At 35.2% G+C, this 26,126-nt stretch overlaps 1 non-coding gene across 1 annotated transcript; it reads right to left on the minus strand.

The window, feature by feature from the left end:
• Window positions 1-23,990: 23,990 nt before the first annotated feature.
• On the minus strand, window positions 23,991-24,097 carry LOC133827860 (small nucleolar RNA R71). The gene has a single exon (XR_009890510.1). It is a non-coding gene; the product is annotated as a small nucleolar RNA R71 (small nucleolar RNA).
• Between the last annotated feature and the right edge of the window lie 2,029 nt (window positions 24,098-26,126).

Below are 26,126 nucleotides of genomic sequence, written 5' to 3' on the forward strand. Positions count from 1 at the left end.
TGTTCTTTCCTTTTATGTTTCCCCTGCCTGTTTAAAACCATGGAGTTGGAAAATTACATAGGATCCGTTTTTTGTTAGGACCATGTACACTACAACAACACTTCATTGAAGCACTACTATTTCTTTTATCTTGCACTACTATTCTCTACTAATTCTCTCTTATTTTATTGTTCATCTAAAAATTCCCTAGCTCTTTCTTGATAGCTTTCTTATTTTATTGAACTAAAATAGATAAGTATTTATCTTAGTTTTCCATTTTCTTCTTTTGAAGTTCTCAATGTATCATTTAAGAAAAGACTGTAAGTTTGTTGTTGTGGTGGCAAGAACTTTTGTTCTTAATAATAAAAGGACTTTTTTTTTTTACAATGTACAGGTTTATTGAGATGTAATGACCCAACTACTCTAGACTTTTGGACCATTAACGAAAACTATACATAAACACTAATTCTTAATAAAACTTTACAAGTGAAAAGACCATAACTTTATTAAGAAACCTGTAAAAATAAAAGTTAAACTTACATAAAATATCAAGTAGGATATGGGATCCCATTGTTTTAAAATCAAAACATGACATAATTAAAAAGAGATTTATATAATAAAATGCGGAAATAATACATGTAAAAAAAACCATAAGAAACAAACTACATCCTCGAATCGAAACGCTCGGCTCTTGAATCCATTTCGCCTCAATACACATTCTCCAAGCTTCCAAGAACCTTTCCCGCCACTAAGACTATTTTCCTGCATATATAAACAAAAATGAGTGAGCCTAATGACCAGCAAGGAAAATCTAACACATAGTCCATATACATAAATTTCATAAAAACATAAAAACATAACATAACACTTATATCACATACATACTATAATGGCCATTATTACTTGGGGTCCCATAGACTAAATAAGTCATATGCCCATTAGATTAGTGGGGTCTTGCTAGCTAAGCAAGTCATATGCCCATAATCTATTTGGGGCTTGTTAGTCATATAGGTCATATGCCCAAGCCTACAAACATACTTAACATAACATATTTCATAACATAAAAATCATAAGATAACATATAAAACATATAATATATAAATTCTATCCTATTTTCCTTACCAAAATACCGGGATATGAGGACAGAGTTGGGACTTTGAAACACTCCTAAAAACCATTTATAACAGAGTGAGTACTTTGAAGAAACGAAATGAAAGGAATGGGAGGACTATACCATTGAGAATATACTTACCAAAAACTTATGTGCAAGTTCTTAGATTTCTTAACCAAAATAAAGAATAAGGTTAGAAGGCTGAGTAGAAGACTATGAGAACTTAAATAAAATAATACCAATGAACTAGAGTGTGGAAATACCTTGAAGACTTGTAAGACCAATCTAAACCTTGAACCGAAATACTATAAAACCTTACTTCCCAAGTGTTTGATAAGCTTATGATGATCAAGCTTATGATTCCCAACCCAAGTGTTTACACTCTCACACTCACCTAGCAACTTGCAGCCTCTAAACTTAGAGTAATAGATGAATAAATGGCTAGGTACTAGGTCCTATTTATAGAGTTTAGGAATGAAAAGATCTCATTTAACTTGAATAAAAGTAAAGGCTTTTTAAGTGAAAATAATTTGAATTATCGTTTAGCAGAGGCTGAAGACTCATTCAGAAAGGTGCTGGACTTATCAAGAGGTTGAAGGTTTGAATGGAAAACGATTTCAAAAACTTTCAAATTATGCTGAGAGGGGCGTTATATCGCCCCCTGTAGGCGATATATCGTCTCGGCTAGTATGCCCGAGGCAATCGTGCATCGTTTCGGGTTTTTTCGTATCTTCGTGCTACGATATATCGCCCCCTATAGCTGCGATATATCGGCATACACTGATTATTTAAACATGAAATTACACATTTTTAGCTTAATTTAAATTGAGTAAATAGCCTTGACTAAGCCTTCTAACGTTTTCAAAGCTGCTGACTGACCTTAGAGCATTCAAATTTTACCCTTAATAAATTTAATCCTCAAAATACTTAATCATTAATAACCCATACATAACATGTGCTATTATCTAATTGGTTCTTATCTAAACCTTATAATATAATAATTATTACCCTCAATATCAGTCATATTAATCAAACCTTAGGTTAAAATTAATATTCTTAAACTATAGGTTAAACTTAGAAAATCTACAAGTACTATTAGAAGTGTCCAAATATATCCCGGTCTGAACCAAAAATCCACAGTCATAAAGATAATACTATTATTACTATTATACTACTATCTAACTTAGCTAAGTAAAGTTCTTGGACTCTACATGAGATGATTTCTTTGGAGCAATTCTTGACAACATTTGTAGTTAAGGCCTTTAGAATGGAAGAATGTATTTCACTCATTTTTGTATACATTTCTTGTTTTGTATTTAGTGATGAAGTAATCTGAATTGGGCATAAATTATGTTGTAATATGATTTCTTAAACCTAGACTAGTAGACTAAATATTGTAATTACATTTGAGTAATTAATAAAAATATATTTATGTTACCTTATTTGTCTTGAACTTTCATATTTGTTTTCCTAGTTTTGGTAAGTAAAAGAAAAGATTATGTTTCTCTAAACTAATATAACACATGTGTTATAATAAAGTGTAGTATAACACAAAAAATGTGTTATACTGAAATGTAGTATAACACAAAAAAAGTGTTATATAATCGACTATAAATAACATAATTAAACACTTATCTATATATTAAAATAACACAGAAATTGTGTTATCGTTGACAGTACAATAACACATCTGTATAACATTGATAAAGTGTTATGTAAAGTACCCTGACCTACGATAACATAGTCGGTCTTAACACATCATAAAGTGTTATCGTATGTTTTGATAACGCATTTTCGGTGTTATTAAAAACATTTTTTCTTCTAGTGACACAAAAATTCACATGTCATGCGTCATCATCGAGTTTTAATAATACTGATTTGTGGCATGAAAAACTTGGACATATAAATTTCAAAAACATGAAAAACATTGCTAATGGAGGTCTCATCCGTGGTATACCGAAGCTGGTTAAAGAATCACTGGGTAAGTGTGAATCATGTCAATTTGGAAAACAGTTGAAAGTTTCCCATAAAACAATATTTGATATTAATACTTCAAATGTGTTGGAATTATTGCATATGGATCTCATGGGTCCTATACATGTTGAAAGTATTAATAGTAAGAGATACATTTTTGTATGTGTGGATAATTTTTCTAGATTTACTTGGGTAGATTTATTAAGAGAAAAATCAGATACATTTGAAGCTTTTCAAACTCTCTGTACAAGACTAAGAGTTGAAAAGAAATTGTAACATTGGAAAAATTGTAAGAATACGAAGTGATCATGGTAAGGAGTTTGAAAATTATGTCTATGATGATTATTGTAAATATTTTTGAATTTTTCATGAATTTTTTGTACCCAAAACCCCAGAATAAAATGGGGTAGTGGAACGGAAAAATCGTACCTTGCAGGAAATGGCCAGAGTTATGCTGAATAGCAGAAAACTCACAAAGAAATTGCAGCTGAAGCAATTAACACTACTTGCTACACAATTAATCGTGTTTTTCTGCGTCCAAGTACAAATAAAACTCTGTATGAGATGTGGAAAGGTAGAAAACCCAATGTCAATAATTTTCATGTATTTGGGTGTCTTTGTTATATTCTTAGAGATCGTGAGAATCTTGGAAAATTTGATGTCAAAAGTGATTTGAGAGTTTTTCTTGGATATTCCACCAATTTTAGGGCATATCGTGTTTATAACATGTGAACCCAAACTGTTATGGAATCTTCTAATGTGGTTGTTGATGATCTAAAAGACTTTTGTAAGTACTCCCATGAGCAGGAAATTGACAGGTTCATTGATGTTCAGCTACATAAAGGGATATCAAATCTGACAAAAAAAACCTTCAGAAGTGACAACAGCTACCAATGATGTATCAGACATTGATTTTGTCGCGACAACAACTGAACGAATAGGAAAGGAAAATCCAATTATTTCTTTTGACTCCGTTCAAAAAGAACCATCATCCAGAGTAAAAAGGAATCACCCTTTTGATCAGATTTTGGGAAATCTTGAAGAGAATATGGTCACTCGAAGGAAGTATGTAAACTTGGTTCGATTTGTTTGTTTTAATTCTACATTGGAACAAAAAAACGTGAAGGAAGCTTTAAATTATGAATCATGGATTAATGATATGAAGAAGATCTAGATCAATTCACAAGGAATGAGGTATGGATCCTTGTCCCTAGACCGAGCCATACTAATGTTATAGGTACAAAATGGATGTTTAAAAACAAAATTGATGAATTTGGTACCATAATAAGAAATAAAGCTAGGCTAGTTGCACAGGGGTACACTCAAGTTGAAGGAATTGATTTTGATGAGACATTTTCCCCTGTTGCAAGACTTGAATCCATAAGATTATTGCTAGCTATTTTATGTGTTCTTGGTTTTAAATGATTCCAAATGGATTTCAAATCCACTTTTTTAAATGGATTCTTAAATGAAGAAGCTTATGTGGAGCAACCTAAAGGGTTTTAGGGCCGTTATTGTCCCAATCATGTTTTTAAATTTTTAAAAGCTTTGTATGGATTGAAACAAGCCCCACGAGCTTGGTATGAGAGACTAACTCATTTTTTGGTCTCACAGGGGTACAAGAGAGGGGAGTAGACAAAACACTTTTTTTTATCAAAAATGTTGATACGAATATTATGATAGCTCAAATATATGTTGATGATATAGTGTTTGGTTCTACTAATGACTCTTTAGTATAGGAAGTTGTGAACAAATGAAGGAAGATTTTGATATGAGCATGGTGGGAGAGCTCAATTTTTTCTTAGGACTCCAAGTTAAGCAGTCAGATGAGGGAATTTTCATTTCACAAAGCAAGTACGCTAGAAATTTGGTGAAGAGATTTGGGCTCGATGCATCTAAACTTGCTAAAACTCCCATGGGAACCATTATCAAACTATCTAAAGATGAGAATGGGAAGAAAGTCGATCCAACTGTTTATTGAAGTATGATTGGGAGTCTCCTATACTTAACAGCTAGTCGCCCAGACACCAGTTACAGTGTTGGAGTGTGTACTCGCTTCCAAGGGAACCCCATGGAGTCTCATGTGACTGTTGTTAAGAGAATTATTTGGTATATCAATAATACTCTTGATTCAGGCATTTGGTACCCTAAAGAAACAAACTCTAAGCTTGTTTGTTATAGTGATGCAAATTGGGCAGGAAACACTGATGACCGCAAAAGTACAAATGGTGGTTGTTTTTACTTAGGAAACAATTTGGTCTCCTGGCATAGTAAAATACAAAACTCCATCTCCTTGTCAACAACTGAAGCTGAGTACATAGTTGCTAGAAGCTATTGTAGTCAACTTTTGTTGATGAAACAAATATTGGCAGACTATGGGTTTGATATTAAAACTTTAACCATTTTTTGTGATAATTCAAGTGCTATTAATATCTCCAAAAATCTCGTTCAACACTCTCGCACCAAACATATTGACATTCTTCATCACTTTATTAGGGGACTTGTCGAAAACAAAACTCTAATTTTAGAATATGTTGAGACTTACAAACAAATTGTAGATATTTTTACTAAAGCTTTAGACACGGTCAGGTTTGATTCCCTCAGGAAATCCTTGGGGGTTTGTTTTATTTGAAATTGCCAATAATTGGTTGTCTTTCCTTGCATATGTGATAGTGTAAATCTCTTGTCTTGTTTGGAAGAAATTTGATGACCATATTTTTTCAATTTTTAGAAAATGAATGTTATAATTCTTATAATTTGTGAGAAATAAAAAACATATTTGAAAATTTTTTAGATCATCCAACTTATATTTGATCAAATCATTATGTCTGTTTAAGTATGAGCATTCCTTAATCCAATTTATTTTTTAGACTCCATTATGGAAAAGAGCTACATATATTGATGTGTGAAAGCCGACATTGAGTAAGTTGGTACCAGGTAATTAGCAATTATATTAGATGATACTCTACTAGTGTAAAGGGCTACCATAAGTATAAGAGTTGTAGCCTCCATTATGGTTACAATTTGAAAAAGGCAACAATTGCCAAACATGGGCAATGACCCTAGCATTAAAAGCCCAAAAAGAAATGCCAAATTGATTACACATGCACACAAATATTGTTGAGTCTAGTTTTTGTCATGTTTAGGTGATGTTTTAAGTAGTCTTTTATTTCGTTTTTCTTTCATATTAGTGCGGGTTTATGCTTTGTTTGTTTGTCTTTGTGAATATCAGGAAGAATTGAGCAATTTGAGGAAAATGTCAAAGAAAGGGAAGAAATAACCAATATTCTGAACATATTTTGAGAAAGAATGGATCTCAACATGTAGTGCACCAAAATTTTTTTTTTTAGATTATTAAAATTTTTGTGATTTATTTTATTTAAATGTTAAGTGTGATGAATTGTTGTATTTAAGTGTTGTTATTTTATTTGGTTGATTATTTGTTTTATTTGATTGTGTGTTATTTTATTTAATTGTTAGAAATGTTTTGGTTAATTAATTTAATAAGTGAATAATTGTGTAACATGTTATTTTACTATTAGTGTTACATTTTAATTAAGTGTGACAATTGAGGTAATTATGTGAGCTATGGTGGAATGCACTAAGGTGCATGGTAGATAGTAATGCACCCTAGTGATTTAGTGTGTGCTAGTGCATGGTAGCATGGTGCACATGTGTAGATTTTTCTACACATTTTATACTTTCTTATTTTAGATTTTATTTGGGTTAATTTATTTATAAAAAAAAAAAAGAAAAGAAAAGGGAAATAGGGAGTTGGGCGTGTGACCTAGTGGGAAAGGAATAATTTCCTTAAGATGGTAAAAATAAAAAATTTAAGACCATAATCATTTTGGGGATAGGCATGATCATATTTTTATTCCTTTATATCTTTTTAAAATAAAGAGAAATTAAGAAAAATAAAAGGGAAATGGAAACTTACCTTATTGTGTTAGGGGAGACTTTATGGGAGGATTTGTGATAAAGAGGCTATGAAAGGAGAGAAGAGCCTTTGCTCTTGTGTGTGTGGCTGCCATGACCTAGAGAGAGAGGGAGAGAGAGTGGCATGTAGAGAGAGAGAGAGAGAGGAAGAAAGAAAGAAAGGAAGAAGGAAGGAGAAGGTGAAGAGGAACCCCCTAGAGTATGTCTTCTTGTTTTCTCTCTTGCATATATAATCTCTTTATTTGATAATATGTTATTGATTTGTGTTATTTTCTTGTGTGTGTTTGGGTTCTTCTGTAGTGCACCAAATATTTTTTTTTAGATTATTTAAATTTTGTGCTTTATTTGATTTAAATGTTAAGTGTGTTGAATTTTTTTATTTAAGTGTTGTTATTTTATTTAATTGTTTATTTGTTTTATTTGATTGTTTGTTATTTTATTTAATTGTTAGAAATGTTTTGGTTAATTAATTTAATAAGTGAATAATTGTGTAACATGTTATTTTACTATTAGTGTTACATTTTATTTAAGTGTGACAAATGAGGTAATTATGTAAGCTATGGTGGAATGCACTAAGGTGCATGATAGATAGTAATGCACCCTAGTGATTTAGTGTGTGCTAGTGCATGGTAGCATGGTGCACATGTGTAGATTTTCTACACATTTTATGTTTCCTTATTTTAGATTTTATTTAGGTTAATGTATTTTATAAAAAAAAAAAAAAAAAAAGAAAGGGGAAATGGGAAGTGGGCGTGTGACCTAGTGGGAATGGAATATTTCCTTAAGATGGTAAAAAAAATCAAGACTTGAAGACCATGATCATTTGGGGATAGGCATGATCATATCTTATCCCTTTGTATCTTTTTGAAATAGAGAGAAATCAAAGAAAATAAAAGAGAAATGGAAACTTACCTTAATATTGTTTGGGGAGACTTTATGAGAGGATTTGTGATGAAGGGGCTAAGAAAGGAGAGAAGATCCATTGCTCTTGTGTGTGTGTGTGTGGCTGCCGTGACCTAGAAAGAGAGAGAGAGAGAGAATGGCGTGTAGAGAGAGAGAGAGAGAGAGAGAGGTAATGGTCTTTTCCTTAGCCTTATATTGTTTTTGGTGGGTTGTATATGAGGTTTTTGCTAATGGTGCTAATGGTTGATTTTGGTAGGATTGATGTATAGGATTTGGATTTTGTGAGAGTATGATTTGTGTTTAAGGGTTGTGATGTTGATTTTGCTATGCATAAAAAAATTGTAATAATCTATGAATACTTGTATGGTGATTTCGGCCTAGGTGCACCCAAGGGTGTTCTTGATATGTTGTGTGATTTACAATATGTTTGATCCATGTTTTAGGATCTATGATATATGGGTAAGAGAAAAAGTGGTAATCTTGATATTTTGATCATGAAATCTTGTTAGATGCATGTTATATTTTGAATGATTAAATTATAAGATGCATGAAAATAATGATAGAAATATGCTAGGTTAATATAAGGCATATGTGAATATGGTGCTTATAAATTTACTATATGCTATTTTTATTGTTAATGTTTTGTTGGTTTTCATGGAATTGCAACAAATGATTTTAAAAGGATTCATGTGATTATGTTAGTAGAATCATGCATATTATAAGAGCATAATGAGATTTTAGGCATGAATGATTTTATGTAATTTTTAAGACAAAAGTTGAGTTTTACAAAGAATTAAGCTTGCTGTTTTTTTTCAAAATAATTGGGTAAAAGTTGATAAAAATATGAGTTGCATGCATAAATAATGTTCTTGATGAATGTGTTAATTTTTATGAAATTAAAAGAGGATTTTAAGTCTCATGTTATGATATTTTACCCAATTAATTTCCTACAGAATTTTTATTGAATTTTGAGAAAAAAATGAGTTTATAAAATTGAATATGGTGATTTTAATGATAAGAAAATGGTTGCTGGAATTTTGTAATAAAATATGAAGTAAGTCTCACTAAAAATGAATTTGATTAATTTTTGGAATAAATTATTTTTCCTAAGTTATGGTAATATTGAAAAATGATATTTTAATGGTATGAATGCATATTTTGATAAATAATGATTTTTCTTTATTTTGATTGAGAAAAATATTTAAACTCTATTTATTTGTGATTTTTGAATAAAATAAATAGTGGCTGAAAGTTTGTTTTAAAAAGGTTAACAATTGTTATTAAATTGTCACATATGGGTTTTTACTACTTAAAAATTAAGTCTTAAATAAATTAAATCAAAATGTATTTTTCCACACTTAAAATATATTTTTCACATCATTTTTGTAACACAATAATAAAATATATTTTTCTAAAGAAACATGTTAAAATAGGTATTTTAATTAAACCCAAGCTTGTTGGTTAATTCTTGGTAAATTACTATTTATTTAATGAAAATGTCACATATTTTATTTTGAGCTAAAATAAAATAAATTTATAAAATAAAATAAAGTTTTGAGAAATTTAATCAACTTAGAAATTTTAAGAAAAATAAAGCATGTAATATGGCTATTGATTTTCAAACAATAAAAGCAAGAAATGTAGAATTATCGTTTTTGAAAACGTCTTTATTACGCAACATTCCCACGTATGCATGTTACATGCAACTAAACTTTTACGTCCAGAATCATGATTATTATTCAACTATGTAATTTTTATAAAGCAATCATGTTAGTAAAATGGGAAGAACGGGCATTATTCTTTTTGGCGATAATTGCATATTTTAGTGTAATTGTTATCATGAGTGCATGGCCCATGCACACATGAGTTGTATGGAAGGGCAAAATAGTAATTTTATGAACCTAAGAAACGTTATTTTGATTATGATATAGGCTCGTTGAACGATTGTGAAATTCTTAGCTTGGACCTGAGGTAAGGAAGTTAGATAGATTTTATAATTTTATGCTATGAATGGTAAGGCTGTTATATGAATGAACTGTTATGAAATTATGAATGCCTTAATGTGATGATATGATTGAATGTGATATGTGTATGGATGTTAGATACATCAAACAGAATACGATGTTAGATACATCAAACAGATTTCGATGTCAGATACATCGACCGAGTTACTAAGGACATTGACACGTGACTCCTAGGGCGGACGCGCCGAGGTTATTCAAGGACCAGTGATCTCCTGTTTACCTCATAGGGTGACATGGACAACTAGCGTTCCATGCTCATCATGTATGTATTATGATTGTGATATGATGATATGTCACATTTATGTTATGATATGATGAAATGTTACGATTATGTTATGATGTACCATGATGTTTTTAGATGAACGTTAGTGTTTGGTTGTTTGTTGTCTTTCTTACTTGCTTATTTGCTTGAACTTCCTTACTGGACTTTTAGCTCACCCCCCTTATTTTCCTTCCAGGTAGCAAATAGGATTTCTCTATGGCACGCGTGGTGACGTGAGGAGTTCTTCATCATGGGGTGTATGGCGTGGGGCAATCCTATGGACGATAAAACGATCAACGTTGAACGCCATTTAAATTATGTTTTGTTTTAAGGGACTTTTTCCTAAATTATCAGTGGGACTCTGTTATTTAACTTAATTGGTTTTCTTTGAACTTTGCATAAAAACCTATGTTTTATTTTAAACTTATGGCGGCAACTTGCATGATTTTAAATAAGTCCCCCTGAGACTGTAATAATGGATGGTATTCTTTCATAAGCTATGTTATGCGAATATTTTGTAAGTATTAGTCTAGGGCGTTCTTTACAAATGGTATCAGAGACGGTCGTCCATGTTTTCCAAGGACCCCCCCCCCCCCCCATACACGCTAAAGATGGGAAAATCTTACTTCACCGCGTCGTAAGTATTTGCTTATGTGTTATTGCTTGTTTCTATTTTATTTAATGTTTCTATTTGTTTACTGTTGTAGTAAATATGCCTCCTGTATTAAGAACAACAAAGAAACAATTGATTAAGGAAATCCGTGCAATTCCTAAAGTTGAGCTTGACGAGGACTACTACGATTGGAAGGTAGCGGTCCTAAAGACGACGAAAGAGGTTTGCGAACGTATACAAAGAATGATGAATAAGAGAGGAGCTTTGCTTTAGCCCATAGAACACTACTGGGTAATGTGTGAGGCGTTGTCAATGTACCCAGAGGCTCTTTTACAGTTAAATCAGTCATGGAATAGCGTTGTGATAGATGACATGGAGTTTAGCACTATGGAGTTCACGATTCGCGACTTTCTGGTAAGTTACGAACTAGATCATCAGGAGCTGGTATTAGTAATGACGGATGATGGCGAGATAGAGGAATGTTTAGAATCGATATATGACGTGGAAGAAGTACTGCGTGCTATACCGCGTCCGACCCCGAGGATGGAAATTATGGCAAGCGCGCTTGACTATTACCACATTCCGGAGGACATATTCAACTATGATTCAGGGGACGAGTCCACCGTCGAGGACTAGAGTCCACTTCGTGATCGTCGCATGGGGATGCCAATAAATAAGATGGATTAGTAATAATTTCCTAAGACTTTAAGGAAACATGTTTTGGTTAATTAAACACTTTTTGGGATTGTTTAATTTTGGAATATTTTTAGACATTTTTAATGCTATGGATATTTTATGCAAATTTAATGGTGTGATGTGAATGCATGATTTACAAATAGCAATCAATATGCAAGTTCCTTCCTTATGATTTTTCCTGTGATTGCCTTAGAACTTCATCATGTCAACCAGAGGAAGAGGAGGAAGGGGAAGAGGTAGAGGCAGAGGAAAGGGTGCCTCCACAAGGTCTGAAACTACGGCCATCCCTGATGTTGAAGTGCCAACTGCTCAACCTGCAGCTCCAGCAGCGCCAACTGTGGACCTGGCTGTAGAGGTGGCAAGGCTAAGAGAAGAGTTAAGACTAAGAGATGAGGAGCTAGCGCAAGCTAGACAAGCACCACAGACATCTCAAACGCACCCTATACCCCAAGTACCAGTGGCACAACCGCAGCAGCTAGTACCACCACCTGCACCACAACCTGTAGCCTATGGGTTTGAACCAGTATATGAGCGCTTTAGGAAACAAGCCCCACCGACGTTTGAGGGGAAAGCTGATCCAATGGTGGCAGAAGATTGGCTAAGATCTGTCGAGGCTATTTTTGATCATATGGAGTTAGATGATCGCCAAAGGGTTTCCTGCACAGCTTATCTACTTAAGATGGATGCACGTATTTGGTGGGACGTGACTAAACAGACCCATGATCCAAATACCATGACTTGGGCGCAGTTTGTCCAGGCATTCAGTAAGAAGTATTATAGTCCAGCGGTGCTAGCAACTAAGGTTGATGAATTTATAACTCTGGTTCAAGGGAGCCTTTCGGTCACCGACTACGCACAGAAGTTCGATCGATTGGCCAAGTTTGCCCCTGAAGTGGTGCCGACTGATGCAATGCGAGTTCAGAGGTTTGTAAAGGGACTCAAACCAATGATAGCAAGGGATGTTAGGATGACCAGCGCTGAGGTGGCCAGTTATGCAGAGATATTGGATAGAGCTCTTGAGGCTGAATATTTGGAGGATCGAATATGGAAGGATAATGTCGCTAGAAGAGCGAGCCACCGCAACAAGAACTTCCATGAGAGCAACAAGAGAAAGGCTATCGAAGGGCAGAATAGTGGGGTTGACAAAAAGCCTAGACCTCCAGTCCCGAACAGCAACAACCACAACTCTCAGAACCATAACAACCGCAATAACCGCTTCAATGACCGAAACCGTGGGAACCAACAGGGCAACCGAGTTGAGCATCCTACCTGCCCTAAATGCACAAGGATACACCCAGGAGAGTGCCAGGCTGGTACCAACAAATGCTTCAAGTGCGGCCAGACAGGACACTTGCGGAAGAATTGCCCACAATGGAAGGCGGGACAGAATAACAATAACAATCTGGTGCCAGCAAGAGTCTTCGCCTTAACTCAGAACGAAGCGGCCAATAGCAACACCGTGGTTACAGGTCAGCTCCCTATATCTGGTACAATGTGTAGAGTCTTAATTGATTCTGGAGCAACTCATTCCTATGTTTCCGTGAATGTGATTGATAGACTGAATATGCCTTGTAAGATGTTTGCACATAACTTTAGTACATTGTTGCCATCGGGAGATATGATGTTGTCAAATAAGTGGTTACCGTCAACACCTGTAACGGTAGAAGGTAGAGAGTGCCCAGCAGATCTCATAGAACTGAGTATACTGGATTATGATGTCATACTCGGCATGGATTGATTATCCAAGCATGGAGCTACGATAGACTGTCGAAAGATGATCGTAGAGTTTAGGCCAAAGGAAGGAGAGATTTTCTCCTTTAAAGGTGAAGTAGCAGGCCTTCGAACACCCATAATATCTGCACTGGAAGCACGGAATATGATGCAACACGGATGTTCGGCATTCCTTGCCAGTGTAGTGGATAAGACCAATGAGTCAGAACTAAAGCCAGAAAATGTTCACATTGTTTGTGAGTTCCGGAGGTGTTTCCCGAGGAATTACCAGGACTACCCCCAGACAGAGAGATCGAGTTTGTAATCGAGCTTGCACCTGAAACTGCACCGATATCTAAGGCACCCTATCGAATGGCGCCGGTAGAGTTAAAGGAACTTAAGAACCAACTACAGGAGTTGTTGGACAAAGGGTTCATAAGACCTAGCCATTTTCCATGGGGAGCACCAGTCCTATTTGTGAAGAAGAGGGACGGGAGTATGAGGATGTGCATTGATTATCGAGAGCTCAATAAGGTCACCATTAAGAATAAGTATCCTTTACCTAGGATAGACGACCTTTTTGATCAGCTACAAGGGGCTTCAGTGTTCTCAAAGATTGATCTGCGGTCTGGGTACCATCAGTTGAAAGTGAAAGAGGGAGACATACCAAAAACGGCCTTCAGAACTCGCTATGGACACTACGAATTCTTAGTGATGTCCTTTGGACTCACCAATGCCCCAGCAGCCTTTATGGATATGATGAATAGGGTATTTAAGGATTTCTTGGACAAGTTCGTAGTAGTGTTCATTGACGATATCCTCATTTACTCAAAGACCAAGGAGGAGCACGAAGAGCACTTGAGATTGACTCTAAACAGATTACGGGAACATCGATTGTACGCCAAGTTCTCTAAATGCGAATTTTGGCAGGAACAGGTAACCTTCTTAGGGCATATAGTCTCCAAGGATGGGATTGCAGTAGACCCATCAAAGATCGAAGCCATTAGAGACTTGCCCCAGCCAAAGAATGCCTCAGAAGTTCGGAGTTTCTTAGGGTTGGCAGGTTATTACAGAAAGTTTGTTGAGGGTTTCTCGAAGATCGCTACCCCGTTGACCAACTTAACCCGGAAACATCAGAAGTTCGCATGGACAGAAAAATGTGAAGAGAGTTTTCAGACCATGAAGGATAAGTTGATTTCCGCGCCTATCCTTTGTGTTCCCACTGAGGGCGGAAAATTTGTGGTATACTGTGATGCGTCAAAGAACGGTTTGGGATGCGTGTTGATGCAACAAGGGAAGGTGGTAGCTTATGCTTCCAGACAACTCAAGGATTATGAGCAGCGGTATCCCACTCATGACCTTGAATTGGCAGCTGTAGTATTCGCACTCAAGATATGGAGACATCACCTGTACGGAGATAGGTGTGAGATATACACCGACCACAAAAGTCTGAAATACTTTTTCACACAAAAGGAACTAAACATGACGCAACGAAGGTGGTTGGAATTAGTAAAGGATTACGATTGCGAGATTCTATACCACCCAGGCAAGGCAAACGTAGTTGCTGATGCTTTGAGCAGGCGGGGACATGGGAGTGTCTCGGCACTGCATACGATAGAGACGCCTCTTCAGAAAGAGATCATAAATGCTAGGATTGAAATTGTGACAGGAAGTTTTGCAAACCTCACATTGCAATCCTCTTTGCTAGAACAAATCCGAGAAGGACAGAAATTGGATGAAGCCTTGGTGAAACAAGAGGCTTTGGTACAAGAAGGTGGTAGCAGCGATTTCACGGTGTCTAATGGTGGATCGCTGAGATTCAAGGATAGGATTTGTGTACCTGACAGTGCTGAAATTAAGGAAAGTATCATGAAAGAAGCGCACACAACTCCTTATTCCTTGCACCCAGGATCCACGAAAATGTACCAAAACCTCAAAGCACTGTATTGGTGGCATGGAATGAAGAGGGACATTGCTGAGTTTGTTGCTAGATGTTTGACATGCCAGCAAGTCAAAGCGGAACACCAGAGACCAGCAGGGTTGCTTCAACCGCTCTATATTCCTGAATGGAAATGGGAGGATATCACAATGGATTTTGTGGTAGGGTTGCCTAGAACTACCAAACAACATGACTCAGTGTGGGTGATAGTAGATAGACTCACTAAATCTGCTCATTTCCTGCCAGTTAAGACCACATACTCGGTGGATCAATATGCTGACTTGTATGTTAGTGAAATAGTGAGACTTCATGGGGTGCCAAAGTCGATAATTTCTGATCGAGGGTCAGTTTTCACATCGAACCTTTGGAAAGGGCTACAGAGAGCTATGGGATCAAGATTGAAGTTCAGCACTGCTTTTCATCCTCAGACTGATGGCCAGTCTGAGAGGACTATATAGATATTAGAAGACATGTTGAGGTGCTGTGCATTGGACTTTTCAGAGTCTTGGAACCGATATCTACCTCTAATGGAGTTCTCGTTCAACAACAGTTACCAATCTACCATAGGGATGGCTCCCTATGAGATGCTTTATGGGCGTAAATGTAGATCTCCTTTGCACTGGGATGAAGTTGGGGAGAAACGGATTTTAGGGCCTGAAGCAATTAGTGAGGCTAGTGAGGCAATTGAGAAGATACGCCAAAGGATGCTTACTGCGCAAAGTAGGCAAAAGAGCTACGCTGACCTCGAGAGAAGGGACATCGAGTTTTCTGTAGGCGAGTTTGTTTTCTTGAAAATCTCGCCGATGAAAGGTGTGATGCGTTTTGGAAAGAAAGGGAAGTTAAGCCCTAGATATATCGGTCCATTTGAGATATTGGACAGGATAGGGCAAGTTGCGTACCGTTTGGCACTGCCCCCAACATTAGCTGAAACGCATAACGTCTTTCACATCTCGATGTTGCGTAAGAATGTGTGAGACCCCTCTCATGTGTTGAGTTACGAGCCGTTACAGCTCAAGCAGGACTTGAGTTATGATGAACAGCCTGAGCGCATTTTAGAAAAGGGAATCAAGGAACTGAGATCCAAAAGGATTCCACTAGTCAAGGTCCTGTGGAAGAATAGTACGGAACGAGAAGCAACATGGGAGTTGGAGGATGACATGAAAGCAAGATACCCTGAGTTATTTGGTAAGAAAGAATTTCGGAACGAAATTTCTTTTAAGGAGGGTATATTGTAGTGCACCAATTTTTTTTTTTTAGATTATTAAAATTTTTGTGATTTATTTTATTTAAATGTTAAGTGTGATGAATTGTTTTATTTAAGTGTTGTTATTTTATTTGGTTGATTATTTGTTTTATTTGATTGTGTGTTATTTTATTTAATTGTTAGAAATGTTTTGGTTAATTAATTTAATAAGTGAATAATTGTGTAACATGTTATTTTACTATTAGTGTTACATTTTAATTAAGTGTGACAATTGAGGTAATTATGTGAGCTATGGTGGAATGCACTAAGGTGCATGGTAGATAGTAATGAACCCTAGTGATTTAGTGTGTGCTAGTGCATGGTAGCATGGTGCACATGTGTAGATTTTTCTACACATTTTATACTTCCTTATTTTAGATTTTATTTGGGTTAATTTATTTATAAAAAAAAAAAGAAAAGAAAAGGGAAATAGGGAGTTGGGCGTGTGACCTAGTGGGAACGGAATAATTTCCTTAAGCTGGTAAAAATAAAAAATTTAAGACCATAATCATTTTGGGGATAGGCATGATCATATTTTTATTCCTTTATATCTTTTTATAATAAAGAGAAATTAAGAAAAATAAAAGGGAAATGGAAACTTACCTTATTGTGTTAGGGGAGACTTTATGGGAGGATTTGTGATAAAGAGGCTATGAAAGGAGAGAAGAGCCTTTGCTCTTGTGTGTGTGGCTGCCGTGACCTAGAGAGAGAGGGAGAGAGAGTGGCGTGTAGAGAGAGAGAGAGAGAGGAAGAAAGAAAGAAAGGAAGAAGGAAGGAGAAGGTGAAGAGGAACCCCCTAGAGTATGTCTTCTTGTTTTCTCTCTTGCATAATCTCTTTATTTGATAATATGTTATTGATTTGTGTTATTTTCTTGTGTGTGTTTGGGTTCTTCCTTCTCCTCATGGTGGCTTTTCCAATAAAAACCCTAGGCTTGAACAAGGGTGTGGAGTTTGGGTATTGATCTTTTGTGTTCTTGATTTTACAAACAAGAGAGGTAATGGCCTTTTCTTAGCCCTTATATTGTTTTTGGTGGGTTGTATATGAGGTTTTGTTAATGGTGCTAATGGTTGATTTTGGTAGGATTAATGTATAGGATTTGGATTTTGTGAGAGCATGATTTGTGTTTGAGGGTTGTGATGTTGATTTTGCTATGCATAAAAAATTGTAATAATCTATGAATACTTGTTTGGTGATTTCGGCCTAGGTACACCCAAGGGTGTTCTTGATATGTTGTGTGATTTACAATATATTAGATCCATGTTTTAGGACTTATGTTATATGGGTAAGAGAATAAGTGGCATTCTTGATATCTTGATCATGAAATTTTGTTAGATGCATGTTATATTTTGAATGATTAAATTATAAGATGCATCAAAATAATGATAGAAACATGTTAGGTTAATATAAGGCATATGTGAATATGGTGCTTATAAATTACTATATGTTATTTTATTGATAGTGTTTTGTTGGTTTTCATGGAATTGCAACAAATGGTTTTTAAAAGGATTCATGTGAATATGTTAGTGATATTAGAATCATGCATATTATAAGAGTATAATGAGATTTTAAGCATGTATGATTTTATGTAATTTTTGAGACAAAAGTTGAGTTTTATAAAGAATTGAGCTTGCTGTTTTTTTTGTAAATAATTGGGTAAAAGTTGATAATAAGATGAGTTGCATGCATAAATAATGTTCTTGATTAATATGTTAATTTTTATGAAATTAAAAGAGGATTTTAAGTCTCATGTTATGATATTTTACTCAATTAATTTCCTACATAATTTTTATTGAATTTTGGGAAAATATGGGTTTATAAACTTGAATATGGTGATTTTTAATGATAATAATAGTTGCTGGAATTTTGTAATAAAATATGAAGTAAGTTTCACTAAAAATGAATTTGAGTAATTTTTGGAATAAATTATTTTTCCTAAGTTATGGTAATATTGAAAAATGATATTTTAATGGTATGAATGCATATTTTGTTAAATAATGATTTTTCTTTATTTTGATTGAGAAAAATATTTAGACTCTATTTATTTGTGATTTTTGAATAAAATAAATGGTGGCTGAAAGTTTGTTTTAAAAAGGTTAACAATTGTTATTAAATTATCACATATGGATTTTTGCTACGTAAAAACTAAGTCTTAAATAAATTAAATCAAAATGTATTTTTCCACACTTAAAATATATTTTTCACATCATTTTTGTGTAACACCATGATAAAATATATTTTTCTAAAGAAACATATTAAAATAGGTATTTTAATTAAATCCAAGCTTGTTGGGTAATTCTTGGTAAATTAATACTTATTTAATGAAAATGTCACATATTTTATTTTTAGCTAAAATAAAATAAAATAAAGTTTTGAGAAATTTAATCAACTTAGAAATTTTAAGAAAAATAAAGCATGTAATATGTCTATTGATTTTAAAATAATAAAAGAAATGTAGAATTATCGTTTTTGAAACCGTTTTTATTACGCAACATTCCCACGTATGCATGTTACATGCAAATCAACTTTTACGTCCAAAATCATGATTATTATTCAACTATGTGATTTTTATAAAGCAATCATGTGAGTAAAATGGGTAGAACGAGCATTATTCTTTTTGGCGATAATTGCATGTTTAGTGTAACTCTTATCATGAGTGCATGGCCCATGCACACATGAGTTGTATGGAAGGGCAAAATAGTAATTTTATGAACCTAAGAAACGTTATTTTGATTATGATATAGGCTCGTTGAAATATTGTGAAATTCTTAGCTTGGACCTGAGGTAAGGAAGTTAGATAGATTTTATGATTTTATGCTATGAATGGTAAGGCTGTTATATGAATGAACTGTTATGAAATTATGAATGCCTTAATGTGATGATCTGTTGAATGTGATATGTGTATGGATGTTAGATACATCAAACAGAATACGATGTTAGATACATCAAACAGATTTCGATGTCAGATACATCGAACGAGTTACTAAGGACATTGAGATGTGACTCCTAGGGCGGACGCGCCGAGGTTATTCAAGGACCAGTGATCTCCTGTTTACCTCATAGGGTGACATGGACAACTAGCATTCCATGCTCATCATGTATGCTGTATGTTTGTGATATGATGATATGTCACATTTATGTTATGATATGATGATATGTCACATTTATGTTATGATATGATGATATGTCACATTTATGTTATGATATGATGATATGTCACATTTATGTTTTGATATGATGATATTTCACATTTATGTTATTATATGATGATATGTCACATTAATGTTATGATGTGATGAAATGTTACGATTAGGTTATGATATACCATGATGTTATGGATGAACGTTAGTGTTTGGTTGTTTGTTGTTTCCTTACTTGCTTATTTGTTTGTACTTCCTTACTGGGCTTTTAGCTCACCCCCCTTACTTTCCTTCCAGGTAGCAAATAGGTTTTCTCTATGGCACGCGTGGTGACGTGAGGAGTTCTTTCATCATGGGGTGTATGGCGTGGGGCAATCCTATGGACGATAAAACGATCAACGTAGAACGCCATTTAAATTATGTTTTGTTTTTAAGAGACTTTCCTAAATTATCACTAGGACTCTGTTATTTAACTTAATTGGTTTTTCTTTGAACTTTGCATAAAAACCTATGTTTTATTTTAAACTTATGGCGCCAACTTGCATGATTTTAAATAAGTCCCCCTAAGACCTTTAATAATGGATGGTATTCTTTTATAAATTATGTTATGCGAATGTTTTGTAAGTATTGGTCTAGGGCGTTCTTTACACAACATAATTTGGAAGTGTTGGTGAATTTTTGGGGCTAAAACTTGAAAATTTGAGAAATCCCTTAAGAGCCACGGCATGAGCAAAGTAGAGCCGCGGCTAGGTGGTGAAACAGAACCACTGTTTTGAAGGAGATCCACGGGCCGCGGCATGGCTAGAGAAGGCCGCGGCATAGATGGGCATCAACCCAGAATTCGTCGACACGGGCCACGGCATGGCTGACTAATGCCGCGGAATAGATGAGCATCAACCCAGAATTCGTCGACACGAGCCGCGGCATGGCTGACTAATGCCGCGACATGGAGAGAACATTTCGCCCAGGAATTTAGACACGGGCCACAGCATGGTGCATGTAGAGCCGCGACCCGCCTCTCTTAAAAATTGAATCCTAGGTTTTTATAAGGCGAAATAAAAGAGAGAAGAAAGGACGTACGGACTGGGGAGAAGTTCTTGCTTGAAGGCTGAAGGCTTCGAGTATTTTTACATGTTTTTCTTCTACTTCCTGATGTTATCTTTAATTTTTGTTGTGATTAGCATTATTGTTATGAATTAATTTTCTGTTTAGGATGTTTAATTTAATCACTTGAATCCCTATAATGAACTAATGCAATTTCAATTTTCTTCTTCTTCAATCTTCTTCAATTCCATATAACCTGTTCTTATAGACTGATTATTGATTGGCCATCTATAGTCATATATATATATATGTTTTTAAGTCAAAATCTGAGAAGTGAGATTTGAATCTGCTGTGGTTATATTGGACATAATTCTAATTTGGAACGAAAGTATCTGAATTAATTGTGTAACTGTTTATTAAGTTGTCAAGATTAATGCTACCTTTGTGGTTCAATATACCATAGAAATATAGGAAATTGTCACCTAGGTTGAGTTTATAATTCATAGTATGATTATAGGCTGCTGTATCAACTTGTTAATTGAATTTGGCAAAAAGAAGAAGAACTCATACTCTGCATTAGGGAATAATAGGGATGATAGTTGATGAGATTAAATATCCTAATTGTTGCTTCAATGGTTAAATTAAAAGTTTTACTATTAGTTGTTATTCCATTTAATTTTCAATTATTGTTTCCGCACTTTATATTTTCTTTTGCTGTGTTTACAAAAATCAAGAATTTTAATTTATCAAATAGAAAGAGAAATTAATTGTCTGGTGATTGATAAATCAGTCCTTGAGGATGATACTTGGTTTTTACCATTTTATTACAATTTGCGATTGTGTGCACTTGCATAGCAAAAATATCACAAGTTTTTGGCGCCGTTGCCGGGGACTGAAAATAATTATCAATATCAGTCTAATTAATTTTTATTCTAATTTGATTTTAATTTCTCTTGTTTCTAATCTGTTTAGTTGCCTAATTTGTCTATCTCAGGTGAATTTTGGTATATGCGTGGCAGAAGAGGATCAGACAGTCTTGTTCCTTTGAATCCTGAGATTGAAATGTCTTGCAAGCAAATCAGAAAGAACAAGAGGGAGGCCCAGAAATCTGTGAAGATGGAATAGAATGATGGGAATGGAAGGAATGTTCTAATTCTTGGAATTGTACAAGAGGGTCAGGCTCAGAACAATGCTGAGAGGAGCCTGAGAGATTATGTATTGCCCACTCTGACGGGAGTACAAAACAGTATACGCCCACCAGCTGTAGAGGCTAACAAATTTGAATTCAAGCCAGCTATTCTACAAATGGTACAATCCTCTGTTCAATTTAATGGGTTGCCTTCTGAAGATCCTCACACCCATTTGTCTAATTTTTTGGAGCTATGTGGAACTTTTAGATATAATGGGTTGAGTGATGACGCAATTAAACTTAGGATTTTCCCATTTTCTCTGAGGAACAGAGCTAAAAGTGTTGGAAAAGCTTATACAGGATCTTTATTTATTTTCATGTATATCTAATATTAAACAAATTAATACAAGATAGCCTAAAACATGTTTCTAAAATTGAATTCAAGAGAAACAAAGAATAGAATACTTACAGTATACGCAGCGGAATTAAAGAGTCCTTCCTTCAGTTTCTCTAACTCTTGTATCCTCTCTGTCGCAGAGTATTATCAAGAAACTGAACCGATCTTCTATTTTCTTCACGATCTTCCAATGTATCCTTAGAACCACCTAGACTAGTGTGGGCAATTCTCAACACATGAGATAGATATAGAGAGAAGAAGAGAAAATAACAAAGTGGCTTAGAAAAGGACTTGTGTTTAGAGAGAATATAAAACTATCAGAAAATCTGACTTGTGACTTATCTGTCGTCTCTGAAATCTTCTCTCTAAGCACTCCTTTTATAGACTCAATTAGGCCATTTAATTTAATTAAAAAATCAATAAAATAACAGCCATTTTGAAGCCCTAGGTCGAAATTATCATGGGCTATAGGCTCGTGAAATTTCCCATTTGATTATAAGCCCATTGGACTTAAAATCAAGTCCTGTATTATTTTCTATTGATTTAATTAATTAAATAATTATTTAAATCCTTTATCAAATTAATTATTTATAATTTGAACCTTGATTTAAATTTATTTATACCAATTTATCTTAATTAATAAATCTGCCATAATTTCTCTTTTCTTCTCAAAATTACACAACTCTGTGAAACTATCCAAAATTGACTTGGTCAACTTTGATAATTCTAATTGATGATTAAATCAATTTATTGAGACTATCTAGATGATTTTATCCAAGGTACAATGGGGACCATGGGCCTATGAAATCAAGCTCCAATAAGTTATCATAAATTTAACAAATAAATTTACTAACTTATTAATTCCTCTTGACTCCACTATAGACTTGGAATTGCACTCTTGAATTCATAGAACGCTCTATAACAAATATAGATACGCTATTAATTATCCATTGTTACAACCATAATTGTCACTCAATCCTCTATAGACGGTCTACAATGAGATAGGACTAAAATAGCATTTTACCCCTCACTGTATTTTATCCTTAAAAAACTTAGTTCCTTATAAATGATATTTCAGTAAACTAATTTAATTACTGAACTGAGATCTCTATCATTTAACACCTTGAACCGAACTAAAAGGAAACCATCATTTTACTTCTTCATCAGAAGCTGTAGATGTTCATATCTATGATTAACACTCCCACTCAATTATACTACCGAGTTCCCAAGATGTAAGTATGGGCTAGTCCGTAGGGTAAGCTGGTAACAAACAAGTCAAAGAACTCAAATAATACAATAAGTTAGAATACTAACCACTCAGAATTGAGATTGAATTGACCTATAGTCAACTATATGATATGACTAGAATAGATAATAATGGTATGTTTACTTATCTTATCAACTGTCAATATCGGTCCTGTCCGATGTAACAAATACATCTGATCTTATCTACTTTGCTAATGTTTTGGAAAGAACATAACACTGGAATGTGTAAGTAGATCATATCGTAGATTGGCAAGTCAGTGTAAATCCGGTGCACTAACTAATCTTAGGACTAACTTATTTTGAACATATAATTATATTTATATTCCACTGTGATTACGTCACTATAAATAAGATTAGCTATATGCTCGGGATTTAATAGAAGTTTATATTAAACAAATAATCATGAAAATAAACCATGTGAGCAAAGTGATTGACCAAGTCAAAAAATGATTTCTATTCCTTTATTGATAATAAAATGAGATTACAAAGAATTGGGGTTTTAATTAGGGCATAAAACCCCAACAAAAAGTTGGCTGAACTCGTTGCAACCGAACTCTATTGTCACCTGGCAAGATCTAGCTCAGAAGTTTTTGTCAAAATTCTTCCCTCCGTCCAAAGCTGCTAAATTGAGGGGAGAGATCAATAATTTTTGCCAGAATGATGGAGAGTCATTGTATGAAGCTTGGGAATGGTTTAAGGAACTCTTGAGAAGATGTCCTCGTCATGGCATTGAACAGTGGAAGCTAGTACAGAATTTTTGCAATGGTTTATGTCCTACCACCATAACCATTATTGATGCAGCAGCGGGTGGTACTTTTATGAGCAAGAGTGCAACTGGTGCTTATGAGCTACTAGAGGACATGGCCACAAACAATCATCAGTGCTTAGAAGAAAGATCATCAAGAGTCAGAAAGGTAGCTGGGGTGCATGAGCTGGATGCAATCACTGCTCTAACAGCACAAGTAGCCTCCTTGACAAAATAGCTAAAACAGAGCACTGTATCTGCTAATGCGGTTCAAATGGCAGCTAGGTGTGAAATCTGTGGTTGTCCTCATTCTTTTGATCATTGTCCTACCAGTATTAATAGTAACACTCCGATGGATCAAGCTCAGGTTCAAGCAGTGGGAAACTTTCAGAGGCCAGTAAATAATCCATTTGCCAATTCTTACAATTCTGGGTGGCGAAATCATCCTAATTTTTCTTGGAGGAATAATCAGGGCCAGCAACCTCAGTTTTAGGGTCAATTTCAGAATAATATGCATCAGCAACCAATGCATCAAGCCTCTTCATCACAACAGCCTAGGCCTCAACAATCAATGAATCAAGCTCCACCTGAAAGGCCTAATGAACTGCAAGCTGCATTATTGACCCTCACCAATACTCAAACTCAGTTTATGACAGAGACTAGATCTTCTATCAGAAACCTGGAAACACAAGTTGGGCAGTTGGCCAATATGCTCAATAACAGACCGCAGGGAAATTTTCCCAGTAATACTGAAGTCATCCCTAAGGAGCAAGTTCAGGTAATTACTCTGAGGAGTGGGAAGCAAATTGAGGAGTCTAGATCTCCACAGGAAGTGGTTCAGAATGGAGAGATGGGTGAACAGTCTGATTCAGAAAGGGTTACTGAAGACCACCAGCTTCCAGAAAAGAGTCCGCCAGTTGTTATTGAGCAGCCAGTTCGAGTTCCATACCCTCAGAGGCTTAGAAAGACTACACTAGATAAACAGTTTTCTAAGTTTTTAGAGGTGTTTAAAAAGCTGCACATAAACATTCCTTTCGCTGAGGCTTTGGAGCAGATGCCCAACTATGTGAAATTCATGAAGGAGATTCTGTCAAAGAAAAGGAGGATGGAGGACTATGAGACTGTAGCACTCACTGAAGAGTGCAGCACGATATTACAGAGAAAGCTACCCCAAAAGCTGAGAGATCCGGGGAGCTTCACCATACCTTGCACCATTGGAAATTTTGAATGCAAACATGCTTTATGTGATCTGCGGGCGAGTATTACTCTGATGCCCTTATCTGTGTTTAGAAGACTTGGTTTGGGGGAGGCAAAACCAACAACTGTCACTTTACAGCTCGCAGACCGATTGTTGACACATCCACTGGGTATTATTGAAGATGTTCTTGTGAAGGTGGATAAGTTCATATTTCCAGCTGACTTTATCGTTTTGGACATGGAGGAGGATACAGATGTACCAATTATTCTTGGTAGGCCATTTCTAGCCACAGGCCAAGCTCTTATTGATGTTCACACAGGAGAGCTTAAGCTTAGAGTTCAAGGAGATGAGGTGGTCTTTAATGTCTTCAAGGCCATGAAGTATCCGGTGGCTAGTGACAGTTACTATAGTGTAGGTGTGATAGAGAAGGCAGTCTTGAAGAGAAGGATGAATAGTGATGCCTTAGAGGAAGTATTATTGGGTGATGAGGTCATGATGATGATGATGCTGAGATAAGAGATTGTGTAAATTGGATCAATTCCTTCCTGCCATACTGGAAGAAGTTTCAAGAATTAGCAGATGTGCCTGATAAACCGCTAACATCCATTCAGCAGCCACCACAGCTGGAATTGAAGGTCCTCCCAGATCACTTGCGATATGCTTATTTGGGAGAGAATGAAACTTTACCTGTCATTGTGTTAGCTGACCTGTCAAAGATAGAATTGGAGAAACTATTGAGGGTTTTAAGAGAGCATAAATTGGCCATTGGGTGGACCTTGGCGGATATTAGAGGAATAAGCCCATCGACTGTTATGC

The sequence above is a fragment of the Humulus lupulus genome, chromosome 3, assembly GCF_963169125.1.
Source record: "Humulus lupulus chromosome 3, drHumLupu1.1, whole genome shotgun sequence".
Taxonomy (NCBI): domain Eukaryota; kingdom Viridiplantae; phylum Streptophyta; class Magnoliopsida; order Rosales; family Cannabaceae; genus Humulus; species Humulus lupulus.